The following is an 8,668-nucleotide window of genomic DNA, read 5'->3' as shown; positions in this document are numbered from 1 at the left end:
AAAAAGACACTTGCTTCCATGTGAGAATGACTAAGAATACTGCCTTGATTGGGTAAAACTCATCATGAAGAGGATCAGGGACCTCTGCATCTCCAAAGTGTATTTCTACCTCCCAGCTGTGAACACAGAATAGGGCATCCAACAAATAAACAATGATTCCATACTTCTATGTGGTGCTTCTCTGCTTAACATTGCCTGCTGAAATCTTGTTCCCATATGCTTTTACCCAGCATGATTTGTCTTAATTTTTTCACTTCTCCCTGACAATATTCAACAATTTGCACACTGTGATCTACATTTGACACTGACAGCACTTTCTTTTTGTGTGCACTATAAACCTGATAAATTGCTCTAATGATTTCTATTATTTCATCATTGTAAAAATGCCAGTATCATGTTCTTTAATGAGTTTGGCATAATACTGAAAGGTGTTTGACACTGAAGACACTGTGTTTTTGCTTGCTAGTATTACCTAGATTGGGAGTAGTGATATCCTCTGATTATACCTTCAAATTGAACTAAAGAGAGCCTAAATTCTAAAACAGGAATAAAATTGCTGATGGGGGGGAAGCTGATGAGAAGGAAGACAAGATTGGGCACTCTGATAGTGTGAATGAGCTGTTTATGGGTTATCTGTTCCTTATATAAAACCTGCTGCTGCAGGTTTGCCAAGTTAGATACCACTCAGTAACCTTCTTTCACGTATCTTTAAGAATTCTGTCTCAAATCTCTCCCTTAATTTCACTTTCACAGTTATGGAAAACAAAGTTTTGAACAAAGCTGATGGTTATGGATTTAAATTATTTGCAGAAATTCTGTATTGCTAATGCATGAATCACTGATGCTGAAAGTTTCCTCTTATCTCTTCCAGCAAGAATCCTTAATGGCCCACATTGCTGCTGGTGCTGTAGAAACTTACAGTGTTGAATGTGTATTCCGAAGTGGAGGCTGTCATGATGAAATTCTCTGAGTGCACTATTTTAATATCAAGCAGTGGGTTAACGCCCTGGCCTGAGGTACCAGCATCACTTCTGTGTGCCGCTTCAAGACCTGGCTGCTCCACTTTTGATTCAGCTCTCTGCTATGGCCTGGGAAAGAAGTAGAAGATGACCCAAATTCTTGGGCCCCTGCACCCACAAATGAGACACAGAAGAAGCTCCTGGCTCTTGGCTTCTGATTGGCACAGCTCCGGCCATTATGGCCAATTGGGGAGTGAACCATTAGATGAAAGACCTCTCTCTCTGCCTCTCCTCTCTCTCTGTGTTACTCTGACTTTTGAATAAATAAATCTTTTTTTAAAAAGTTATTTGGCATATCACCTTTACTCTAAAAATCACATCTGAGCAAGGTTTCGGGTCTGGATGCAACAGACTGTCACTGGCTAAGTGATAATTACAGTGTACTGACCTCTTCCAGATGGCAGCAGAACCACAAGCACAGCCCCTTCTCTGTGATGACACCACTCCACATGCCCACTGCTCTCCTGCATGCTGCTCTTGAGCTCCAGCCTTTTAGTTTGCAACCAACCAACCACAGTTGGCTCTAATCACACACATCGTGCTGCAAATATCACATGTTTGAGAAAGGACTTAGTGTTACAGACCCCCTGGTGTGTGGGGACAGGTATGGCTGAGCACATCCTGGCACCTGCTGCTAAGAAGTGACACAAAGGGCCCCAGATCTCAGAGCTTATTCTTTGAGTGTTTACAGCATCTCCTGGTTTGGTTTGAAGAGGTCAATTATTTCTGAGTTTTCGGTCCAGCGATCTGACAGCTACCAAGAAATTAATTCTCCCATTCCTTAATCAGGCATTTGAAACTTATTAGCAATATGTGTATTTCTTCATCTTTGAATAATGACTACTTCTCTGAAGAAAACAATGAGAGACACCAGGCAGGTTTTCTCTGGTAGGGTAAATCACACTTAGTAATATATGATTCAAATTAGTAGATCATTTTCCATTTTGACTTAAAGATCCTACCAGTTTCTGCGTTGTCTTCAGAACTCTTTCACATTAAATATGACTAATATGCATTTCCATATTTTGAAAGAGAGTATAAAAACATCTCACAGCTTTTAATAAAACTTTCCTTTTCCCTTTTGCAGCAAATAGGCAAAGTCAGTTCAACACACCAGTATGAGGGGGGAAAAAAACTCAACAAATTAAAATAATATTCAAACCACAGCATTAAGTATATCTACATCCAGCTCAACATCAACATTTATAATATATCAATAATTTTATCAGATTTTCTCTGTAGGGAACCTTTTTTTAATGTGTTCAGATTATTTACAACTGTACAAGCAAAGCACACTCCCAAAGTGCACATATTTAATACAGTATCAACTATTTGCATTTACAGGATTTTTCAACAATCAGAAAAAAGATCACCTGTTTAAGATCCTTAAGGTACATTACAAAAACTACTGCTAGTTCTTGTACTATGGTATGCTTACTCAGTAAAACTAGCGACAAAATACACACACAGTAACAGAGTAATTCTGATCCACTCATGCCAACCCAGGGTGTCTCCATGAACTCTAAGCTGTCTTATACAAAAGTTAAAGCAAAGTCATTTTCAAGTTTAAATGCAATTCAAGCCTTTAAATATTGGATGGAATTAATTTTTTTTAAAAAAACCTCAGTCTTGTTAAATAACATTTCATGGAATAAACTGTATGGTTACATGTAGCAGGAAATATTTTAATGTCTGCTGCTTAGAATAATTAAAGAAAAATGTTGGGGGCCAGCACCATGGCTCACTTGGTTAATCCTCCACCTGCAGTGCTGGCACCCCATGTGGATGCCGGGTTCTAGTCCCAGTTGCTCCTCTTCCAGTCCAGTTCTCTGCTGTGGTCCAGGAAGGCAGTGGAGGATGGCCCAGGTACTTGGGCCCCTGCACCCACATGGGAGACCAGGAAGAGGCACCAGGCTCCTGGCTTCAGATCGGCATAGCTCTGGTCATGGTGGCCATTTGGGGGGTGAACCAATGGAAGGAAGACATTTCTCTCTGTCTCTCTCTTTCACTATATAACTCTATCTGTCAAATAAATAAAAGAATAATTTTAGGAATTTTAAAACAAAATAATTTATATTTAAATTTATTATAAACTTGATAACTTTAGTGCATCCTTGTTCAGAAGTACAACACTTCTAGAAGTGAATCAATGAGACCCTCATCTTGGAGGTAAAAAGAGCAACAATTTTTGTCCTCCACCAGCCTAAGAGGGGAATAAAACCACAAACACCATTCTCTCATTATTACATAACTTTTAAATCCATGTGCTGATGCAGAGGTTCAGGAAGACATCCTCACGGAGTTAAGATGAGGACTCTTCTGAGAGAGTGCCTGGGGGCAGGGGAACATAGACAGAAATATGCATGGAGCAGGTGCACTAGGCCAAGAGCCAGAGCAGCCAGCTCACAGGGATCAAAACCATTTCATGATACAACATACTGGCAACATGTCAGTGGCCAACAAAGTATATTTTCATTTAGGTTCTATTCACATGTTTTGAATTGATTTTAGGTAATAGCCACTTGCAATTGAGGGGAGAAGCTGGCTACTTGCTGGCAGGATATCAAAACTCAAAGCTTTCAGGTTTCTCTAGGGTGTGCTCTGCAGGTTCTTTCTGCCCACTGGATCCAAAAAGGCCTATATGTAAATTTATATGTATTTTTAAATGCTAGAACCATTTGTTAACAGTTTAGATGAAAGCACAGCTCCCATGCCAGTGTGTCAGTGACCTGACACTACCAACCCCCTTCCACCTTGAGGCTAAGGCCACCCTTGACAGCCCTCATACATCTGCTGGGGCATCTGAGATACGCACTTGTAGATCAATATTATTTAAAAAAATAAAGTAGCATAGTTCCCTTAATTTAGAAAAATTCACTATATATAACTTGCATTCAGAACCACACAGAGGCTTAATAGAAAACACCAATCTGTTGGGATAAATGCATTTTCTATCCTGAAAAAAAATCAGACTTACACATCACCTCCAGTTAAGCACCAACAAAAAATAAGGTTTATATTAATTAAATTCTGAAAAACAGTTTTTTTAGAGGAGGAGAATCTGACTCATAGAAGAAAAATAACTTGCCGGCATTCCATGGGGCTCACAGATGCTGCAACTGCCTAACCAGCCACTCATCCTCATACTGAGTGGGAAAAGTGTTTCATTTGTGGCTAATGCAGCTCTTTGCAACCCCTCCCAGACATAGAATTTTTACTGAGGAGACGTGGGGGTAGTGTTCTGTCCTCTGTGAAGATACTTTCCAACAACTGGTGGTGAAGGCCAATGCCCAGGCTGCTTCCCCTGGACTTTGGGGACTCTGGGAGTGGACTTGAGGGCAGGGGGCTCCCTCTATTTCCACACAGGTTCAGCAAGCTTCTTCTCCCCCTTCCTACAACTGACAGCATTTGACTTTTGTTCTTTTGAGGGTTGCAGTGGGGAAGAAGGTGACTCTTTACTCGTTCTCTGACAAATCTGGGCTTTGGCAATTCTGTGGCAGCTCCATGCACCTGCTCTGATTTACACACAGTTGTAGTAAGGACAGAAGGGAGTCTGTCCACACTGTGGGTTTGCCTCTGCTTTTCTGCCACCTTGGGATCCTCAGGTAAATGGGCTAGGGATGGGGATCGTTCATACATTGCTGATACAGCACAAGAAGCCAGTAGTGAGGGCTCTCTGGGGACCACTACAGGAATAGCGTTCCTACTTGCATCTGCATGGAGGCTCCTTTCCTTTGATAATCCTATTATCAAGCTAGATAGCCTGTTTTCAAACAAGTCCTGTCATCAAATTGCCTCAGCTCCAGGTAATGGGGGGAAGTTGGACAGTCCCAATTCAAAGTTTGTGATGGAGGCTTTGGTTGTGTTGGAGACTGAGTTTGGCTGCTTGTAAACTTTTACTCCTTTTTCTTCCTATAGCCAAAGGAATTTTTCCTGCTTCTGGGAGGATACTGTCTGAGTGAAGTCAGAGGAGAGGCTGCAGGCTTGAAGGTTGGAGATGTAAACCCATGTATAAATCCAGTATTTGGAAATAGTTATCAAGGGTGGATCAAAATAGCTACGCATTGTTGACAATATCTGGGGGCAGTCAGACTGTACAGAGGAAACTGTTGTTGGGGACTGTATACTGGAGGTAAATAAATGATGTGTAACACTGCTATGTATAAAGGTTCATGTAGAGAGACCTAAATTCATTCTTTGGCAAAAATGGGATTATAGCGATTGCCTTTGCTTTTAGTTGCACCTTAATTGGTTTTCCTTGAAAAGTTTTGACTTTTCACAGGTATTTGTAAGCCTGTTGTGCATCAACTTCTGCTTCAAATGTAATAAATCTATTATCATTATGGGCAAATTCACAGTTTATAAATTTCAGTAAGTTATTTCCTTTAAATAGTGCTTCTACTTCTTCCACAGGGGTAGATATTTGGGGAGTGGACCAGTGACAGGGAGCTTTAAGCCTAATAGTTGATTTTATTCTGCAGCCAATCTTTTACAACTACCTTGACACACAGAAATCTTTTCAAAACCAGACCATCCCTGAAATATTTAGTTTGCATGCTCACATGCTGATGCTTAGGTGTTCAAATATCTAATTTGGTCACAGTAGTCTGGATAACCAAGGTCACATGTTGGGGTGTGCAAATGAAAGCAAAAACAGGACATGGGGTCTCTTCCTCCAGAAAGTGTGCACAGACTAACCAGGTGTGGTTTCTTTACTGATAAGGATTATAACAGCCTATTGTAGAGCACATGCATGTGTTCATAGAACTAAGGTTTCTCTGAAACATGTTTAGCAAGATATATTAGATAGACATTGTGAGAGTCCTGAATCCACACTGGTCTGAGGTGTCTCCCCCACTCTTTCTTGGCATCAGAAAGCAAAAATCCAGAGGTGCTGTGCTTATGGAGAGCCTCATCATTCCCAAAATCAGGCCTGAGAGACTTTCTGTGCCTCACTGTTCCCACAACTGCCCCTAGTTATAAATCAGGCAGACATCCTGTGCCTCCTGGTATCAGGTATCTTCTCCAGCTGCTCCAGCCCACATCCCACATCCCTTTTTTTGGCTTCTCCAACTTATCTCCCACCTCCCTTGGTACAAGTTCACTATAACACCTCAGCCCTACACCTGAGCCCAGAGCACCTCTCCCTCTGAGGATACTCCTGGCAGTTCTTTGCCCTAAAACTTTTTCTTTGCTCAGCATGGTCTTGGTTGTAGTTCTCAGTCATGGTTGCAAGCCCTAACAAGCATGTCTGAGAAAGCAGCTGCATGTTCTTGTGAAGCCTACATTCTCACAAGCACTCAATGCTCTTCTGGTTAGTAGGTCATAAGCTATCCTTAATCATTATCTGAGGTCACATGCTGTGTACTAGGAAGAAAATGTCTTCACTAAGAGTGCTCTGGCAGAAATCTTATTCTCCACAGTCACACTTTATCATCTTTACAAACCTGCCTGGGAACAACCAGGTTGACCAGATCTGAGTCCACTGTGTGTGTGAATGAACGTGACTTTTTGCTTCATATCTAATGCTGTTCCTGTATTTTGGATTGCATATATGTTTGTGTGCTCATGCTTTGATTCATAGTAATTCCTCATGTTATATAATTGATTTGCATTGAATACAAACTGCAAATAAAATAAATGAAATGTTGAAAGAGAAAAAAAGAATTGATCCAAATGTGCCTATACATCCAATAATTTTTTAAAGTTAGTACATTTTCAACTTCATGCAATGGTTCATTTAAAAAAAGATTTATTTATTTATTTATTTGAAAGAGTTACACAGAGAAAGGAGAAGCAGAGAGGGAGAGAGAGGTCTTCCATCTGATGGTTCACTCCCCAATTGGCCCCAATGGCTGGAGCCGCACTGCTCCAAAGCCATGAGCCAGGAGCTTCCTCCAGGTCTCCCATGTGGGTGCAGGGGCCCAAGGACTTTGGCCATCTTCTACTGCTTTCCCAAGCCATAGCAGAGAGCTGGATGGGAAGTGGAGCAGCCAGGACTTGAACCAACATCCATATGGGATGCCAACACTTCAGGCCAAGGTGTTAACCCACTGTGCCACAGCGCTGGCCCCTGTGCAATGGTTCTAAAGGTAGGTCTGGTGGTATCATAACCCCATCTGGCTATCAATACTGTTTCTGTTTCAGGTAACTTTCTGTTAGTAAGGCCAAACATTTCTCTAGCTTAGGATCCATAAAAGATGAGCACCATCTCATCATTCTTCTTCCCATTCTGTCCGGCATGACCTAGAGTGTAGACCTAACAGGCTGACCCAGATTTTAACTCTTCCAATAAATTGTTCCTATATGGGACAGAACACCCTACATGAGGCTCCAAAAAAAGCACACACAAAAGGGGAAGTAGTGTTGCAATGCCCAAGTGGGATCAGAGTGGTAACCTTGCCTAGAGTTTCCTTCTTTGGGACAACCCACATCACCATGGGATCCTTCTTGCCCAAATGTCCAAGGTATCAATAGTGTGAGCTGAGCCAATATCTGCAGAATTTCTTGAGTCCAGGCCCCTGGAAAGTCAGGACAGAGCAGAACAGATGGCTTTCTCCAGTGGGTCTTCAGCAAAGAAAGCTTGACAATCTGAGTTCCAGGTCCTATTGTAGACTTTCATCAAAAAATTGATTTCATTTTTTGGGATCCACTTTCATGGGATTCCTCAGCAGAAAAGACCTCTCCAAAGTCTAATCCTCCTTCTGCCTCATGCCATGTCCATAATAACACACATGTATGCCACATAGCCTAATCCAAAAACCTCAGGGAGTACCTGGGTACAATCAAGACCCAGCTTTGTAGAGACAGAACTGAGTTCCAACATGGTTCCCTCTACCCTCTCAATTATATGACCCTGAAATATCACTGTACCTCCTAAAGACTCTGTAGCCTGAGCAATGGCAAGTAGAATGGCAGTTACTTGGAGTTAGGGATGGTGGAATTATAAGAAATTTTCATTCATTGGGTAGAGAATTTCAGTCTCATAAGGAAAAACAGTTCTAAATATTGGTCATACAGCAATTTGATTATACTCAACACTACTCAACATACACTTAGAAATGCTTAAATGATAAAATTCATCAGCTATATTTTGTTTTGTCAGTACCACACTAACAGTACATTTAAAAAGTGTTCAACTATGGGCTGGAGCTATGGCACAGCTCCAGCCTGTGATGCCTACATCTTATATGGCTGCCGGTTTGAGTCTTGGGTGCTCCACTTTCCATCCAACTCTTTACTAATGTGCCTGGGAAAACAGTGGAAATTGTCTCAAGTACATTGGCCCCAGCACCCACATGGAGTACCTGGAAGAAACTCTTGGCTCTTGGCTTCAGATTGGCCCAGCTCAGGTCATTGTGGCCATTTAGGGAGTGAACCAGTGGATGGAAGATCTCTGTCTCTACCTCTCTACCTCTGTGTTTGAAATAAATAAGACAAATCTTTAAAACAAAAAAGAACTCTTGATGTGAAAAAAGTCAAATACACATGTCATAAAAGTTAACATGTTATGCTTTCTCAGAAGTGCAATTAATACTGATTATTTTTGTACCATGTCTTATATTTGCCCATTTCCACAATAACATTTCTGATTCCATTTTGCTGAGCTGCTATGTTGATTTTTTTTTAAAATAGGAATCAGCAGATGC

General features: G+C 41.3%; 1 pseudogene; it reads right to left on the bottom strand.

Annotated features, from left to right (window-relative positions):
• Positions 1-4,233: 4,233 nt before the first annotated feature.
• LOC133755070 (la-related protein 4B-like) lies at positions 4,234-6,246 on the bottom strand (annotated as a pseudogene).
• Between the last annotated feature and the right edge of the window lie 2,422 nt (positions 6,247-8,668).

The sequence above is a fragment of the Lepus europaeus genome, unplaced genomic scaffold, assembly GCF_033115175.1.
Source record: "Lepus europaeus isolate LE1 unplaced genomic scaffold, mLepTim1.pri SCAFFOLD_3_1, whole genome shotgun sequence".
In the NCBI taxonomy this organism is placed as follows: Eukaryota; Metazoa; Chordata; class Mammalia; order Lagomorpha; family Leporidae; genus Lepus; species Lepus europaeus.
Note: the sequence above shows the minus strand (reverse complement) of the source record. Positions and strands in the feature narration are given on the sequence as shown.